This window comes from Gopherus flavomarginatus, chromosome 5 (assembly GCF_025201925.1).
Source record: "Gopherus flavomarginatus isolate rGopFla2 chromosome 5, rGopFla2.mat.asm, whole genome shotgun sequence".
NCBI lineage: Eukaryota > Metazoa > Chordata > Testudines > Testudinidae > Gopherus > Gopherus flavomarginatus.
Window position 1 is genome coordinate 146,221,697 of NC_066621.1, and position 17,760 is coordinate 146,239,456.

Consider the following 17,760-nt stretch of genomic DNA (forward strand, 5'->3'; position numbering starts at 1 on the left):
CCCTTATGCATCCCAGATTTAGCATGTCCCTATCCCCACTGTCACATCACAAATGTACTGGCAGTAACCTACTTGATGAGCAAACCCCACAGTATTTGGGGTGCCACAGGGATCTTTAGCTTAGGTAAAAGAAGTGTTGCTGTAGAGTAAATGGGGGAAGCTAAAAACACAAGAGTAAAGTTCAGCAAGAGAGAGGGAAGCGACCAGCTTAACCGTAAAAGTTGTTTATTGAATAATAGTGATCACTACACAAGGAGGGCTAAACCAACATAACATACGTCATTAAAGGTTAATACCTAAGGTAGAAAGAAAAACAAAAAGAGAAAGAGGAGGATCTCACCCACTCCATGAGGTTTGAACTGGTCAGAGTTCCCAGGTGATGGTGGTAGCTCATGGCCCTGAGTGCTGGAGACAGGCAGAGCCCCCAGCACGATCAGTCAGGAGAAGATGGAATCCCAGTGGAACTGATGCATAGTTTGGATCTAAGCATCAGAACACTGACTAGGATGAGTAGGGATTTTTGTAGAGAAAATACAATGGTTCAAGGGAGAACACTAGATTTGTTTATAGGTTAACTGATGACTCAAGGGTTTTCTTTAGGCTAGACAATAGGAGCTGATCACTCTTGGCTATGGGTGGTGTTTTCTTCCAGGGAGCTCACAATGCAGCTAGGGTGTGTCAGTATTTTGGATATCAATCAAGGATTCATTACTAGAATTGGTCTGATAACTGCCGAGCTGGGTGTGGGCAGACGTAGGTTCATTAGCATCTGGAGCAGAGATTACCATGATGCAGTCCTTCCCTGCTTTTCCTGGTCCCAGAGTTCAGCGTGATTCTCTTTTCTCCATTCTGTATGCAAACTGAGATGTCTTCCTGTCCCACCTTTCATGCAGATGAGGCTAGGGGAGTTGTCTCTGTTCTTCACTCTGTATGCTAATGGAGATGTCTTAATCTTGTCACCCTTGTCAGGAGGGGTCTACGTGTGTCTCTCTACAAGTCTTTTCTCTGATGGGTTTTGGTTTAAGTAGAGGTTGGTGTGTGTGGGTGGGTATCTTTTATGAGTCAGACAGGCTGGATACTGCACCCTGGTTCCCCAAGAACACAGAGCTGACTGGTATCACCACTGGCAAACACTCCCTCAGAATGTCTGGCATATAGCCCAAGAGTTCTGACTCCACCCCACCACTCTAATCACTATACCAAGCTGGAATACACAGGAAGCCTGCCAGCATGTTGTGGTTTGCTGATTGCAAGCCTTATCTCACCATATATAGACATCCTCTCTGATCCACTTCTGTCTTCTCTATGCCATCCTCTTCACCTGCCAACAAGTGATTAGGGTAAGGTCTGAGAGCCCAAACTCTGTTCAGTATCAGCAGATCCCATATAATAGACTAAGAAACACAGAGGGTCAATTCAAAATGAAATAACATTCCTTGTCGGAAAAACTGTTTCCCTTCCAGAACCACCTGCCCTCCCAAACCTTTGCTGCTTCCCTGACAGTCTCTCTTACCCACAGGACCCAACCCGTCCAATGGTTTGCTGCTTAACTGCCCTGTCTCTCCACCCTATCTAGTACCCAGAGTCATTTCTAGAGACTCATCTCGCCCCCCCCACCAATTGAATTGAGTGGAGATATGCCAGTTTCTACCAGCTGAGCATGTAACCCATTTATCATTTTAGGGGCCAGGGAGGAATCTATAAATTATGCCCTATCCGAATTAGTCTGTCTAAATGTGACAATAAAAATAAAGGGTCAGATCTTCCACTGGTATAATTTGGCATAGCTCCAGTGAGCTCAATGGAGCTGTGCTAGTTTATCTCTGCAGAAAACTTGGTCCCAGATGCCTATTAAATTATGGCAAAAAAACAAAAAAAAAACCCAGGCTTTTCAAAGCTTTGAGAGCCTGGACTCATTTTAAATTGCATCTTTAGTGGCAGAGTGTTGTCATCAGAATCAGAAAAGGCAAAGGATAATTAATCTTTGATTTATTAGATCAGAGAGAGCGCGCCATACATTTTGGTCTCTCAAGTTAATACTCTACAGAAACAAGTGGGCAAAGGTGCATCTTTTATTAAAAACATCGCATCAATGTGGAGTTTGATCTATTATTCAACCACTGTTCATTTGAAGCAAATGGTCATTTTACATCAAAAGCTTTTTATTTTTTTTAAATGCTGCCACACAGGGGGCTCAGTTTCTCTTGGACAACATTCATGCAGAGGGAAGAGAAAAGCAGATTAACTAAAGCACTACTGTATTTACAATGCTTCGGGAATCTGAGCAGTGCTGCTCTTTGAGCGTTCTGTACTATGCAAAGAAGGATACTAGGACTTGATTTCAATGGATTTTTTCACATCGGGTTGCAAGGAAGTGATTTATGGTTCCTGCCCACTTCTGCAGCATAGAGTATTGTTGCTTGATGTGCACTCCAGCTAGTGAAGCCACAATACCCTTCCATCCCCATCTGCCTACTGACAAGAAGAATGGTAGAAACCCCACCGGTACATCTGCCTCTACCTTTATCCAATGAGAAGAATGGAGCCACTGGAAGTAAACCGAGACATCGTTTCTGACCATGCAAAGAATAAGCAGGGGAAGCTGATTCTAGAAACCAGTGCAGATTTCACAAGCATTGATAGCATTGAAAGGCTGCAGCAACACAAGCCTCTGGAGGGAACACAACACACGTGAACTTTAAACAAAATGGGGTGGTGATAGTCAAAGCTGGAAATCTGCACCTTGAAATTAAAAGGGGAGGAGTTATCCCAGTGCATTGCCACTGATAATGCAGTTCATTAAAGAAGGCAATTTTATGTAAGAGGAGCTATAAACAATACCATCTTTCTTCTGTTAACGAGAAGGATGGCAACAGCAAGATATATACACAAGCGAAGAAAAGAAAGTGGAGGAAAGAAAATAGGTGGCAGCTTTTGGAACAATAGTTGCCAGTGATGGTACACGTAAAAAGCCTTTAAGTAGTGAGGTAGCTGTAGGCCCAGCATGGCAGCCATTTTGGAGATTGATTCCTAAGCACTGTATACAGTACCAGGCTTGTTAAGAATTAGGTATTTAAGCATTTGCAACTTCTGCTTAAGTTAAATGTTCCCAGTAGAGCCTAGATGCACTAACTGCTAACTATCTTAGCAGTTGGTGCAATTTCTTGCCTCATCCTCCATATCACTGATGAAAGTTCTCTGATCATCTCCAAGGTTTGCCAATAACACAGAAAAAAAAGAATTTATGATTTGATCCATAGCCCATTGAAGTCAATAGAGAAACTCTCAGTGAATTCAGTGGGTACTGGATCAAGCCCTTTCAGACCAAATGGAACATACTGGGAAATGGGGATGCAATTAAATAGCAGTGATAAGAGCAGGGACACAATAGTGTGTTGTGGGTATGTCACAGTAAAGGGGTTGACTCACCACTAGCACCTCCTTGTAGCCAGGCATGCTATAGCAGCTCTCTCCTCTTTGGGTACCTCCTGCCAATGGTCTGTCTGCCTCTTTCTGTGACTTGGCCCTCTGGCCAGGTCACTTTAAAATCTCCTCCCTGCCAGGGTAGTCAATGAACAGAAACAAGGGGAATTAACACAAATAAACTGGGTTCACAGGTAACAGCGGGGAATAGGTCCATCTCAAGATCTATCAGTATCTGGCTCTCCTTTTCTTCAGGGCAGAGGCAGCAGTTGACTGGGAAGCTCCCACCTTTAACCAGCCCTCTCTTCAGGAGCTGAGCACTAAAGATCTGTGCTCTTCCCTGGCCTACGTCGACTGAGCTGGGGTTCTCCTTCTTAAGCTCTTTCCCCCAATCCTGACATTTCTCACAGGAGCGTTGGGGCAGAACCAACTGAACCCCCATTAGCTCATTAACACCATGTTGTCCAGGGTGCAGTTTGTATATCCCATACCAGTTATCCGGTAACCAATACTGCAGGGAATTTCTGCTCACTTACAACATTACTATGCACCTTCCTTCAGGCTAGACAATGATGCCAATCTGAGTTTCTCATTCATTTTCTAGCTTACTCACACTTTATTTTATTAGATGATTCACAAACAGGAATTTTAGGTTTAAGTGAAGCAAAGGTCCATTTACATCTTACCTGCTGCTTCCTGCGGGGGACACCTACATATTGTACTTTCAGGTGATATATCCAGAAAGGCAAATATGACAAAAACTGCAAAACAAATCATGAATAAGAAAAGAGTCCCAAGACACAAGCAGCTCCCCTCAAGCAAATTCCAAATGACACTACAGTGAACTGTGCCCAAGGAATCCCACAGAAAACGAAGGGCTTATTGCTTTGCTGACTTGTCATGCTTTGCATAAACCTTAGGGCTTTGGGGGGAGGAGGGAGACAGTCTCAATATTTGTCAAGAGAAATCTAAAATGCATTTCCTTCTCATCGTTGCTTTGCTGTCTCAGTTTCCTTTTTCAACTGAGTGTGCTATTCCTTGTTTTGCCTCCCTTGAAACTATAGATTTGATTTAAAACTAGAGAGAGGTCAAAATTAGGAGGAAAAATTATGTCATTGATAAGGCATGAACTTAGGTTTCAAGAGCTCTGGGTTCAAGTCCTCAGTCTACCACAAAGTTTCTCTGTAGCATTGGCTCAGAGATCTCCAGTCTTCTGTAATGTGAGGATACTACTACTTCCTTTTTCGGTCTTGATTGTTTGAATTGTAAGCTCTTCAGGGAAGTAATTGCCTTATGATGTGTACAGATAGTGCTTGGCACCTTAGAGACTCTAGGCATTACTAGAATACAAATAATAAATAAAATAGTGCTAATAACTAGGGGTTTTTTTCCCCAGAGACCACTCTGAACTTTGGGGAGTGGTTGGATAAAACAGGATCTGGATCTAAACTTATGCTGCATTTGCCCATCTCTAAAAGTTGAATTTAATTATGTTCTAGAAAGTACCTGTCCCCTTTTTCCATCATTGTTCCCACTAGGTTAGCCAGTTGTGTTTGCCATCTTTACTCTCTGGTTCTTAGCTCTGGCCACTCACATGGTCCAGGGAACCTTCAATAATACAGTGTTTGTTCTGCTTCTTTGCTCTCTCCAGCTTTGTGTCACATCTGCCTTTCAAATCATGATGGCATTGGATAGTTTGTGTCTGAGTCTTTGTTTTCTGGCTGCCTGCTTTCTCTGAGCTTTGGAGAAGTAGTTTCTACTTTCTAGTCTTCTGTTTCTAAGTGTAAGGACAAAGAGATCAGATAGTAAGTTATATGGTTTCTTTTCTTTGGTATTTGCATGAATATAAGTGCTGGAGTGCTTTGATTTGTATTCTTTTTGAATAAGGCTGTTTATTCAATATTCTTTTAAGCAATCGACCCTGTATCTTGTCACCTTAATACAGAGAGACCATTTGTATGTATTTTTCCTTTCTTTTTTATATAAAGCTTTCTTTTAAGACCTGTTGAAGTTTTCTTTACTGGGAAATTTCAGGGAAATTGAGTCTGTACTCACCAGGGAATTGGTGGGAGGAAGAAATCAGGGGGGAGATCTGTGTGTTGGATTTGCTAGCCTGATTTTGCATTCCCTCTAGGTGAATAGGAAAGTGCTTTTGTTTCCAGGACTGGGAACGGAGAGGGGGAGTCACTCTGTTTGGATTCACAGAGCTTGTGTCTGTGTATCTCTCCAGGAGCACCTGGAGCGGGGAAGGGAAAAAGGATTATTTCCCTTTGTTGTGAGACTCAAGGGATTTGGGTCTTGGGGTCCCCAGGGAAGGTTTTTCAGGGGGACCAGAGTGCCCCAAAACACTCTAATTTTTTGGGTGGTGGCAGCAAGTACCAGGTCCAAGCTGGTAGCTAAGCTTGGAGATTTTCATGCTAACCCCCATATTTTGGACGCTAAGGTCCAAATCTGGGACTAAGGTTATGACACCACTAGGTTAGCCAGTTGTGTTTGCCTTCTTTACTCTCTGGTTCTTAGCTCTGGCCACTCACATGGTCCAGGGAACCTTCAATAATACAGTGTTTGTTCTGCTTCTTTGCTCTCTCCAGCTTTGTGTCACATCTGCCTTTCAAATCATGATGGCATTGGATATCACAGGGAAAGAGGAGGGGCTCTACCTGCTCTTCGGTTTTACAGATGCAAGAGGCAACTTCCTTTCCATTACTGCATGGATAGAGTGGTGTCTCAAATTATTCTTATCCTAGTCCTCATCCTGGCCCATGCTGTGTCCTTGAAACGGCTGTCTCCCTCTTCTCCAATCCAGCAGAGGGTGGGAGGGGAAAGAGCAGTGGAATGAATGCAGATTTGGGAAGGTTATGCCTGATATCTGCAAAGATTTGGTACTTAGAGGCAACAAATAAATCTGAATTAACTTACTTCGGACCTTTCATAGCATCAGCATCCTGGAGTTTTCATCATGACCGCACCACTGAATACATTCTACAGGTATCAGCATTTCAAGTCCAAGCTGGGGAAAATCAGTTGCAGATTTTGATGCATAGAAAGATAAGCAGAGGGAGGGGGTTAGCACTATTAGACCTTCCTCAGAACCTACTTTACACAGGCGGTAATGTTACAACTCAAAATCCTCTTCCCATCTTCTTTGTATAGCGTGCAGGAGCGGCTGTATGGACTGAGCACGATTTTCTGCACTTTGAGTTTAGTGTAGGATCTGTGGAGATGTCAACTGGTCAAACAATGGTTGAATTATTCCCTACTCCCCAGACAATTTTGATAAAAACAAAATAATTTTAGTCTAGATTTTCCATGAAAAATTTTGATTTGAATGGAAATTAAAAAAGAATATATCAAAAAAATTCAATTTGGAAATGCTGCTGTGGTGGCTCATGGGAACAGAAGTTCAGGTGCCTCATGTTCCCATACTTCTCTACAGGCCAGCCCCTGGGTCTTACATCTTCTATGATGCTCTACAGTCCCCCCACACTGAAGTCTCTAGCCACAGGGCATCCTGGGAGATGTAGTTCAGCCAGGAGCCTAGCCCATAGAAGCAGAGGTGACGCATGGGAGGGCATGGAGGATGAAGTTCTCCCCACCCCCAGACTGGACTGCCAGGGGTGGGGAGGGAGAGAGGTTCTGCCTTTCTTTCCCTATGCCTCTCCCCCAGCATGTTCGGCCGCTCTCCCTGGCAGTCGGGCAAGGAGTGGGACAGAACCACTTCTGCCTGAGAGAGCTATTGCAGGGTGACAATATCTCCCCATTATACCCGGGGAGTAACAGATATTCTTAGTATGATCACATACTTTGTCATGTCATATTTCTTTGCATTGCAGGTAAACTGAATTAAGGTATGAGGCAATTTTAAGTACTACAGAGTCTTGGGATGTGTGGGTGTCTCAGAACAAAGTGATGCAAGGTTTAACAGAATGCTGTAATTAGAAGTAGGTCATTGGGGAAATTATGTAAATTGTGTACATGAACTTGCAGACACCCTTCCTGCCAGCTACTCCAATGATCATTTCAAACAGTTTTTAATAAATTATCTGGGTAAATTTAGAATAGATTATTCAAAAGTCATTGAAACATGCAGTTGTTACAAGAATGAGGAGTTTTGTGTGGTTGCTGGTGACAGAGACAAACATCTACAAGATCTCTATCAAGCGTTCTTAAAACTGCAATAACCACCTGCTGAAGTGAAGAAACAGATTGACAGAGCCAGAAGAGTACCCAGAACTCACCTACTACAAGACAGGCCCAACAAAGAAAGTAACAGAACGCCACTAGCCATCACCTTCAGCCCCCCAACTAAAACCTCTCCAGTGCATCATCAAGGATCTACAACCTATCCTGAAGGATGATCCCTCACTCTCACAGATCTTGAGAGACAGGCCAGTCCTCGCTTACAGACAGCTTCCCAACCTAAAGCAAATACTCGCCAGCAAATACACAACAAAAACACCAACCCAGGAACCTATTTTTGCAACAAAGCCCGTTGCCAACTCTGTCCACATATCTATTCAAGGGACACCATCACAGGACCTAACCACATCAGCCACACCATCAAGGGCTCATTCACCTGCACATCTACCAATGTGATATGCCATCATGTGCCAGCAATGCCCCTCTGCCATGTACATTGGCCAAACCGGACAGTCTCTGCACAAAAGAATAAATGGACACAAATCTGACATCAAGAATTATAACATTCAAAAACCAGTTGGAGAACACTTCAACCTACCTGGACACTCAATTACAGACCTAAATGTCACAATTCTTCAACCAAAAAATCTTCAAAAACAGACTCCAACGAGAAACTGCAGAACTGGAATTAAGTTGCAAACTAGACACCATTAAATTAGGCTTGAATAAAGACTGGGAGTGGGTGGGTCATCACACAAACTAAAAACTATTTCCCCATGTTAATTTTCCCCCTACTGTTACTCACACCTTCTTCTCAACTGTTTGAAACGGGCCATCCTGATTATTACTACAAGTTTTTTTTCTCCTGCTGATAATAGCCCACCTTAATTGATTAGTCTTGTTGGCGTTGGTATGGCAACCCTCATTTTTTCATATTCTCTGTGTGTGTGTTTGTATATATTGTATTTTCCTACTGTATTTTCCACTGCATGCATCTGATGAAGTGGGTTTTAGCCCATGAAAGCTTATGCCCAAATAAATTTGTTAGTCTCTACGGTGCCTCCTCATTCTTTTTCCTGATAGATTATCACGGCTATCACTCTGAAACATGTAGTTGTTATAGTACATCGTTTGCAATGCTGTTCCCCTCCACCCACAATGACTACCACCACACACACTTTAGTTTGCTTCATTAATGAGTTCAAACTGTGTTGAACAGGCTTTGGGGTATTTCAAAAACAAAACAGGCATTTAAAGGAACTCTACATATAATTATCAGCTGGTTCAATACTGCAAAAGCATTTCCACAAGGATTTGCTTGGATCTAAAGGTGAATTTGTATTGCTTTTTTTCCACCCCCCCTTTTGGGCTGGCTTTCTGTGGATGTTTCAGGGCCCAGGTTTTTAGATGAATGCAGTTGGAAAGCTAGTTTTCAGCTTGCAGACTCAAGTAGTCCCAGATGATGAAGCATTCATATCACAAGGAGTATATTCCACAGGGGATAGAGTACTGGCTAGCACAGCAGGGGACAGAGTCCCAAAACACCTTCCCAGAGCCCTGGGCCTAAAAGCTATTCATTTGCATCAGGGTTTGCAGGATCTCACCCCTTCTCTTGTGAGCTTATTCATTAGTTTGTTTCTAGTTAGGAACAAAGGATTGGCACAGTCCGGTCCCCTGCTCTCCCTGGCAACTCCGTCCTCTTTCTAATCCCATTTGATATTGATGTTCTTCCAGAGACACAACTAAGCCTATGAAGCTTTAAAACCAGCGAGGGCTAATTTTGTTCTCATGACTATTTTAATAAAAGCACTGACATGCTTGCTACTGGTAATTATTTAGAAACTGCCTCAGTCTCCAGGGTAATGGCTCATAATTTATTAATTACTGCAGGAGATTTTTTTATATTTTCAGTTGTCAATAACAAAAAGGGCTTGTGTGGCCGAGACTAAAGAATCCCATGTGAAGTCTGTTGTCTTATAATGTATCATAAATTTTAGAAAAGCAGCTAAAAAAGCCAGAGTAAAACTTGTGTAGATGGTTTCTTCCCATATTTATGCCTTTTGAATTCCCAGAAGCAACCCGCACACCCCACTGGCAGGGGCCCGGGGATCTCCGCACACTAGTGCCCACAGGCACTGCCCCCGCAGTGCCCATTGGCTTCAGTTCCAATGGCAGAGTTTGCATTTGGGGCGGGGCAATGCACGAAGACACACCCTCAGGTACCGCAGGGACGTGCCAACCGCTTCTGGGAGTGGCATGCTATGCGGAGTGAGGGCAGGCAGGAAGCTGCTTTAGCCCCACTGCCATGCCAGTGCTGGTGGTGGTGGGAGGCTTAGGTCCTTTTAAAGCACCCAGGGGTGGCAGGCAGGGCTGGGAGATGCTGAGGGTGAGGCAGGCAGGGCTGGGGGAGAGACCCAGCCCCGAACATTGGTGGAGCCGGGCCGCCATGCTCTGAATATTCCTGGAGCACAGACACCACGGGCCCATACAGCTTGCTGCCACTGCATTAACTCATCAGATAGTCCCACTCATTTAAATGAATGAGACAACTTACAGAGTGAGATATTAGTCATCAGACTTGATCCACTGTCCATTGAAATAAATAGGAATCCTAGCGGCAGTCAAAAAAGCAAACAGAATGTTGGGAATCATTACAAAAGGGATAGAAAACAAGACAGAAAATATCATATTGCCTCTATATAAATGCATGATACTCCCGCATCTTAAATACTGTGTGCAGAGCTGGTTGTCCAATCTCATTCATATATATATATATAGGAATCAGAAGAGGTACAGAAAAAGGCAACCAAAAGGATTAGGAGTATGGAACAGTTTCCATATGAGGAGAGACTAATAAGACTAGGACTTTTCATTTTCAGAAGAGATGACTAACAGAGGATAGAGTAGAAGTTTATAAAATCATGACTGGTGTGGAGAAAATAAATAAGTTTTATTTACTCCTTCTCATAACACTAAAACTAGCAGTCACCAAACAAAATTAATAGGCAGCAGGTTTAAAACAAACAAAAGGAAGTATTCCTTCACACAACACACAGTCAATCTGTGGAACTCTTTGCCAGAGGATGTTGTGAAGGTCAAGACTATAATAAGGTTCAAAAAAGAACTAGATAAGTTCCTGGAGGACAGGTCCATCAATGGCTATTAGTCAGGATCAGCAGGGATGCAAAACCATGCTCTGAAGTGTCCCCAGCCTCTGTTTACCAGAAGCTGGGAATGGGAGACAGGGAATGGATCACTTGATTTTTCCCTACTCTGTTCATTTCCTCTGAAGCATCTGGCAATTGGCCACAGTCGGCAAACAGTATACTGGGCTAGATGGATCTTTGGTCTGACCCAGTATGGGCGTTCTTATGTTCTATTGACTTCAATAGGCTTTCAGTCAGGTCAGCTGAGATCAAGGCTGGCAGAATCAGGCCACTGAATAAATGATTTCCTCATATTATATCATCCCAGTATGTGATTAGCTTGGTTGTACATTGAAGAGTATTAGAAAATATAATCAAGAAGGAGGGGACAAATCTCTTGGGTGTGGGTCACTAGGCTTATTAAAATCACCAAATGCAAAATGTGACAAGCTTTTCCTCCTCTCTGCATAGGAAATTTTATCTTTTTTAAAAAATAAATGCAATTTCCAATATAAAAGAAATCCTCCTTTCTATAATTTAGAGAAAATGAATTGTAAAAATAGATATAGAAGCCAATTTGTCTTCCTGTCAAAAGGGCAGGTATTTGTGCCTGAATCATCCTTCCCATAATAATTAAAAGTTTCATAGGCCACAAAGGCACTGTAAAAGAGTTAAATTGATTTCTAAGAGACAGGCTTCATTTACACAAACCAAGGATTCACAAGAAGACCCCAATTTTCTTTATACAGCTTATTTGACAGCAATCTTCTTTTTCCGCCAGCAATTATTCAGTTCCATATTTCAGATATATACCTTATCATGTATTCTTTCCTTAGTGACCCTATAACTTATATTTTCCCATCTTGCCCATTTACATTTTCCATTCTATTTTCTGTAAGTTCTTTTACTATCCACAAAGTATCAGAGGCCATGTTAGTCTGGATCTGTAAAAGCAGCAAAGAATCTGTGGCACCTTATAGACTAACAGACATATCTTTGCTGCTTATCCACAAAGTGTTACCTCCAGAGAGCCTCCCTCTATGAAACCTTTGTAGAAAACACCCAATGACATCACTAAACTATCTAATAGTCCAGGTGGATCCTCTTGATTACCAGACTGCCTTAATGAAGGCTAAACCAGTCAAATGATGAAGCAGCATTAAGATAATGATCCAACGAACTCTAATGTAACTCATGTGTAAATCTACGGGAGCCCATACCTCTGCATATAAAATATTACACATTTATATTAGGAAAATGGAGCCCAATTTATCAAATGGAAAACCAAACACTTGCATTACCATTGTGATGTTATACCTCTGATGTTTTATCCATACATAGGAAGGCATTCCCTGTACATTTGATTACTGTCAGAGGATAGCTGGCCCTCTGAAGGGGCAGGGACTCAGCCTACCTCTGACAGGCTGCACAAGGTGGAATTGAGGCAACTGATGTTCATCCGGGAACAGGTAAGTCACTGTGTCATTTAACTGGAAGGGAAGATCTGGTGGACTGAGAGCAATCAATGGGACACAATCATTCCAGGGTACAAAATATATCGGAAGGACAGAACAGGTCATGCAGGGGAGGGAGTGGCACTATATGTGAAAGAAAATGTAGATTCAAATGAAGTAAAAATCTTAAGCGAATCCACATGTTCCATAGAGTCTCTATGGATAGAAATTTCATGCTCTAATAAAAATATAACATTAGGGATCTATTATCGACCACCTGACCAGGACAGTAATAGTGATGATGAAATGCTAAGAGAAATTAGAGAGGCTATCAAACTTAAGAACCCAATAATAGTGGGGGATTTCAATTATCCCCATATTGACTGGGAACATTTCACTTCAAGACAAAATGCAGAGATAAAATTTCTTGATACTTTAAATGACTGCTTCATGGAGCAACTGGTACGGGAACCCACAAGGGAAGAGGCAACTCTAGATTTAATCCTGAGTGGAGCGCAGGAGCTGGTCCAAGAGGTAACTATAGCAAGACTGCTTGGAAATAGTGACCATAATACAATAGCATTCAACATCCCTGTAGTGGGAAGAACATCTCAACAGCCCAACACTGTGGCATTTAATTTCAAAAGGGGGAACTATTCAAAAATGAGGGGGTTAGTTAAACAGAAATTAAAAGGTATGACTAAAGTGAAATCCCTGCAAGCTGCATGGGCCCTTTTTAAAGACACCATAATAGAGGCCCAACTTCAATGTATACCCCAAATTAAGAAACACAGTAAAAGAACAAAAAAAGAGCCACCGTGGCTTAACAACGATGTAAAAGAAGCAGTGAGAGATAAGAAGACTTCCTTTAAAAAGTGGAAGTCAAATCCTAGTGAGGCAAATAAAAAGGAGCATAAACACTGCCAAATTAAGTGCAAGAATATAATATGAAAAGCCAAAGAGGAGTTTGAAGAAAGGCTAGCCAAAAACTCCAAAGGTAATAAAATGTTTTTTAAATGCATCAGAAGCAGAAAGCCTGTTAAACAAGCAGTAGGGCCCCTTGATGGTCGAGATACAAAAGGAGCGCTTAAAGATGATAAAGTCATTGCGGAGAAACTAAATGGATTCTTTGCTTTAGTATTCATGGCTGAGGATGTTAGGGAGATTCCCAAACCTGAGCTGGCTTTTGCAGGTGACAAATCTGAGGAACTGTCACAGATTAAAGTGTCACTAGAGGAGGTTTTGGAATTAATTGATAAACTCAACATTAACAAGTCACCAGGACCAGATGGCATTCACCCAAGAGTTCTGAAATGTGAAGTTGCAGAACTATTAACTAAGATTTGTAACCTGTCCTTTAAATCGGCTTCGGTACCCAATGACTGGAGGTTAGCTAATGTAAAGCCAATATTTAAAAAGGGCTCTAGAGGTGATCCCGGCAATTACAGACCGGTAAGTCTAACGTCAGTACCAGGCAAATTAGTCAAAACAATAGTTAAGAATAAAATTGTCAGACACATAGAAAAACATAAACTGTTGAGCAATAGTCAACATGGTTTCTGTAAAGGGAAATTGTGTCTTACTAATCTATTAGAGTTCTTTGAAGGGGTCAACAAACATGTGGACAAGGGGGATCCAGTGGACATAGTATACTTAGATTTCCAGAAAGCCTTTTCCAAGTCCCTCACCAAAGGCTGTTACGTAAATTAAGCTATCATGGGATAAAAGGGAAGGTTCTTTCATGGATTGAGAACTGGTTAAAAGACAGGGAACAAAGAGTAGGAATTAATGGTAAATTCTCAGAATGGAAAGGGGTAACTAGTGGTGTTCCCCTAGGGTCAGTCCTAGGACCAATCCTATTCAATTTATTCATAAATGATCTGGAGAAAGGGGTAAACAGTAAGGTGGCAAAGTTTGCAGATGATACTAAACTGTTCAAGATAGTTAAGACCAATGCAAACTGTGAAGAACTTCAAAAAGATCTCACAAAACTAAGTGATTGGGCAACAAAATGGCAAATGAAATTTAATATGTATAAATGTAAAGTAATGCACATTGGAAAAAATAACCCCAACTATACATACAATATGATGGGGGTTAATTTAGCTACAACGAGTCAGGAAAAAGATCTTGGAGTCATCATGGACAGTTCTCTGAAGATGTCCACGAAGTGTGCAGAGGTGGTCAAAAAAGCAAACAGAATGTGAGGAATCATTAAAAAGGGGATAGATAATAAGACTGAGAATATATTATTGTCCTTATATAAATCCATGGTATGCCTACATCTCGAATACTGTGTACAGATGTGGTCTCCTCACCTCAAAAAAGATATGCTGGCACTAGAAGATGTTCAGAAAAGGGCAAATAAAATGATTAGGGGTTTGGAGAGGATCCCATATGAGGAAAGATTAAAGAGGCTAGGGTTCTTCAGCTTGGAAAAGAGGAGACTAAGGGGGGGGGGTATATGATAGAGGTATATAAAATCATGAGTGATGTGGAGAAAGTGGATAAGGAAAAATTTACATAATCCCATAATACAAGAACTAGGGGTCACCAAATGAAATTAATAGGTAGCAGGTTTAAAAACAAATAAAAGGAAGTTCTTCACGCAGCGCACAGTCAACTTGTGGAACTCCTTATCTGAGGAGGTTGTGAAGGCTAGGACTATAACAGCATTTAAAAGAGAACTGGATAAATTCATGGTGGTTAAGTCCATAAATGGCTATTAGCCAGGATGAGTAAGGAATGGTGTCCCTAGCCTCTCTTCATCAAAGGATGGAGATGGATGGCAGAAGAGAGATCACTTGATCATTGCCTGTTAGGTTCACTCCCTCTGGGGCACCTGGCATTGGCCACTGTCTGTAGATAGATACTGGGCTAGATGGACCTTTGGTCTGACCCAGTACGGCCGTTCTTATGTTCTTATGTTCTTAATTGGAAGGGAAGCACGTGAGCATGATAAAAGGCTAAGGACCTCAGGAAGCTCCAGAGAGCCTGAGCCAAACAAACTCTGCTCCCAAGGGAGAAAGGCTGGGGTAAGTGGATGGCAAGTTCCTAGGACAGAGAACCTAAAAAGGGGGATCCTAGAAACCGAGAGCTCCCTGGGGTGCTTGTCAGGCCAGGGAGCCTGGGGAAAAAGTGCTCCAGGAAAGGAGAGTATTTTTTGCATGAGAGTAACAGTGGACAGACAACCTGGCCTAGCGTCTGGGGCGGCCCTTGAGCATATTTCTACACTGCAATAAAACACCAGACTCAGCTGACTCAGGCTTGTGGGGTTTGGGCTGCAGGGCTATCAAACTGTGGTGTAGATGCTCAAGCTGGAGCCCAGACTCTGGGACCTTGCCCCCTTCTTTGAACCCTATTATATTTTTGGCATTCACAACATCCCCTGGCAATGAGCTCCATAGGCTGACTGTGTGTTGTGTGAAATACTTCCTTATGTTTGTTTTAAACCTGCTGCCTATTCATATCAGTGGGTGACCCCTGGTTCTTGTGTTACATGAAGGACAAATAACACTTCTCTATTCACTTGCTCCTCACCATTCATGACTGAATAGGTTCTATTATATCCCTCTTAGTTGTCTCCTTTCTAAGATGAACAGTCTGAGTCTTTTTAATCTCCCTGGGTAGAGGAAAATCCCGTGCCTTCACAATAACATACATTGCTAACTCACCAGGGATGCAGTGGCAGATTTAAAGTCAATAGTCTAGAGCAAAGTAGGAGAATGTTAAACCTCTCAAAATACATAAACGTAAGTACTATGGTCAGTGTAACAAATCCATGCTCAACCAGGACTTCCTGGTGGTGTCAGTGATGCACACCATGGATACTTAGAACCTCCTCTCCTCCAAAAGCACTGGCCTCTACAACTTGAGCTAATGGAGAATTTCTGTGAGCCTATTACACACTTCTTTTCTGTAGACTAAATAAGTCCAGTTCCCCCAGCCTCTCCTTGTAAGTCATCTGCCCCAGCCCCGTAATCATTTTCATTGCCCTCTGCTGGACTCTCTCCAATTTGTCCACAACCCTTCTGCAGTGGGGGGACTAAAACTGGATGCAATACTCCAGGTGTGGCCTCACCAGTGCTGAATAGAGGGGAACAATCACTTCCCTCTATCTGCTGGCAATGCTCCTACTAATAGAGCCCAACATGCCATTGGCCTTCTGGGCAATAAGGACACACTGCTGACTCATATCCAGCTTCTCATCCACTGTAATCCCCAGGTCCTTTTCTGCAGAACTGCTGCTTAGCCAGTTGGTCCCCAGCCTGTAGCAGTGCATGAGATTCTTCCGTCCTAAGTGCAGAACTCTGCATTTGTCCTTGTTGAACCTCATCAGATTTCTTTTGGCCCAATCCTCCAATTTGTCTACCTCTCCCCCCTCTTAGTGTCATCTGCAAACTTGCTGAGGGTGCAATCAATCCCATCATCCAAATCATTAATAAAGATGTTGAACAAAACCGGACCCAGGACTGATCCGTGGGGCACTCTGCTTGATACCTGCTGCCAATAGACATCAAGCTGTTGATCACTACCCGTTGAGCCTGATAATCTAGCCAGCTTTCTATCCACTTTATAATCCATTCATCCAATCCATACCTTTTTAATTTGCTGGCAAGAATACTGTAGGAGACTGTATCAAAAGCTTTGCTAAAGTTAAGATATATCACATACACTGCTTTCCCCATATCCACAGTGCCAGTTATCTCATCATAGAAGGCAATCAGGTTGGTCAGGCCTGACTTGCCTTGGTGAATCCATGCTGACTGTTCCTGATCACCTCCCTCTCCACTGAGTGCTTCAGAATGGATTCCTTGAGGACCTGCTCCATGATTTTCCTGGGGACTGAAGTGAGGCTGACCGATTTTTAGTTCCCCAGGTTCTCTTTCTTCCCTTTTTAAAATATGAGCATGTATTTGCCTTTTTCCAATTGTCCGGGACCTCCCCTGATGGCCACAAATTTTCAAAGATAATGGCCAATGGCTTTTCGATCACATCGGCCAACTCCCTCAGCACCCTTGAATGCATTAGATCTGGACCCATGGACTTGTGCACATCCAGCTTTTCTAAATAGTCCTTAACCTGTTCTTTTACCCTGAAGGCTGCTCACCTCCTCCCCATACTGTCAAGTATCAGAGGGGTAGCCGTGTTAGTCTAGATCTGTAAAAGCAGCAAAGACTCTGTGGCACCTTATAGACTAACAGACATATTAGTTAGTCTATAAGGTGCCACAGGACTCTTTGCTGCTCTCCATACTGTGCTGCCCAGTGCAGCAGTCTGGGAGCTGACCTTGTCTGTGAAGACCGAGGCAAAAAAAGCATTGAGTACTTCAGCTTTTTCCACATCATCTGTCACTATGTTGCCTCCCTCATTCAGTAAGGGTCCCACACTTTCCCTGACCTTATTCTTGTTGCTAATATACCTGTAGAAACCCTTCTTGTTACCCTTCACATCCCTTGCTAGCTGCAACTCCAATTGTGCCTTGCCCTTCCTGATTACACCCTTGCATACTCTAGCAATATTTTTATACTCCTCCCTAGTCATCTGTCCGAATTTCTACTTCTTGTAAGCTTCCTTTTTGAGTTTAAGCTCACCAA

At 42.6% G+C, this 17,760-nt stretch overlaps 1 long non-coding RNA gene across 3 annotated transcripts in view; it reads right to left on the bottom strand.

Moving 5' to 3' along the window:
• Nucleotides 1-282: 282 nt before the first annotated feature.
• LOC127051002 (uncharacterized) overlaps nucleotides 283-17,760 on the bottom strand; it is a 40,974-nt gene continuing 23,496 nt past the window's right edge. For all 3 annotated transcript variants that reach the window (XR_007774371.1, XR_007774372.1, XR_007774370.1), the window contains 4 exons: nucleotides 6,343-6,433; nucleotides 4,110-4,184; nucleotides 3,430-3,556; nucleotides 283-1,321 (listed from right to left, as the gene is read on the bottom strand). This is a non-coding gene — a long non-coding RNA (uncharacterized LOC127051002). The remainder of the gene's footprint in view (nucleotides 1,322-3,429; nucleotides 3,557-4,109; nucleotides 4,185-6,342; nucleotides 6,434-17,760) is intronic.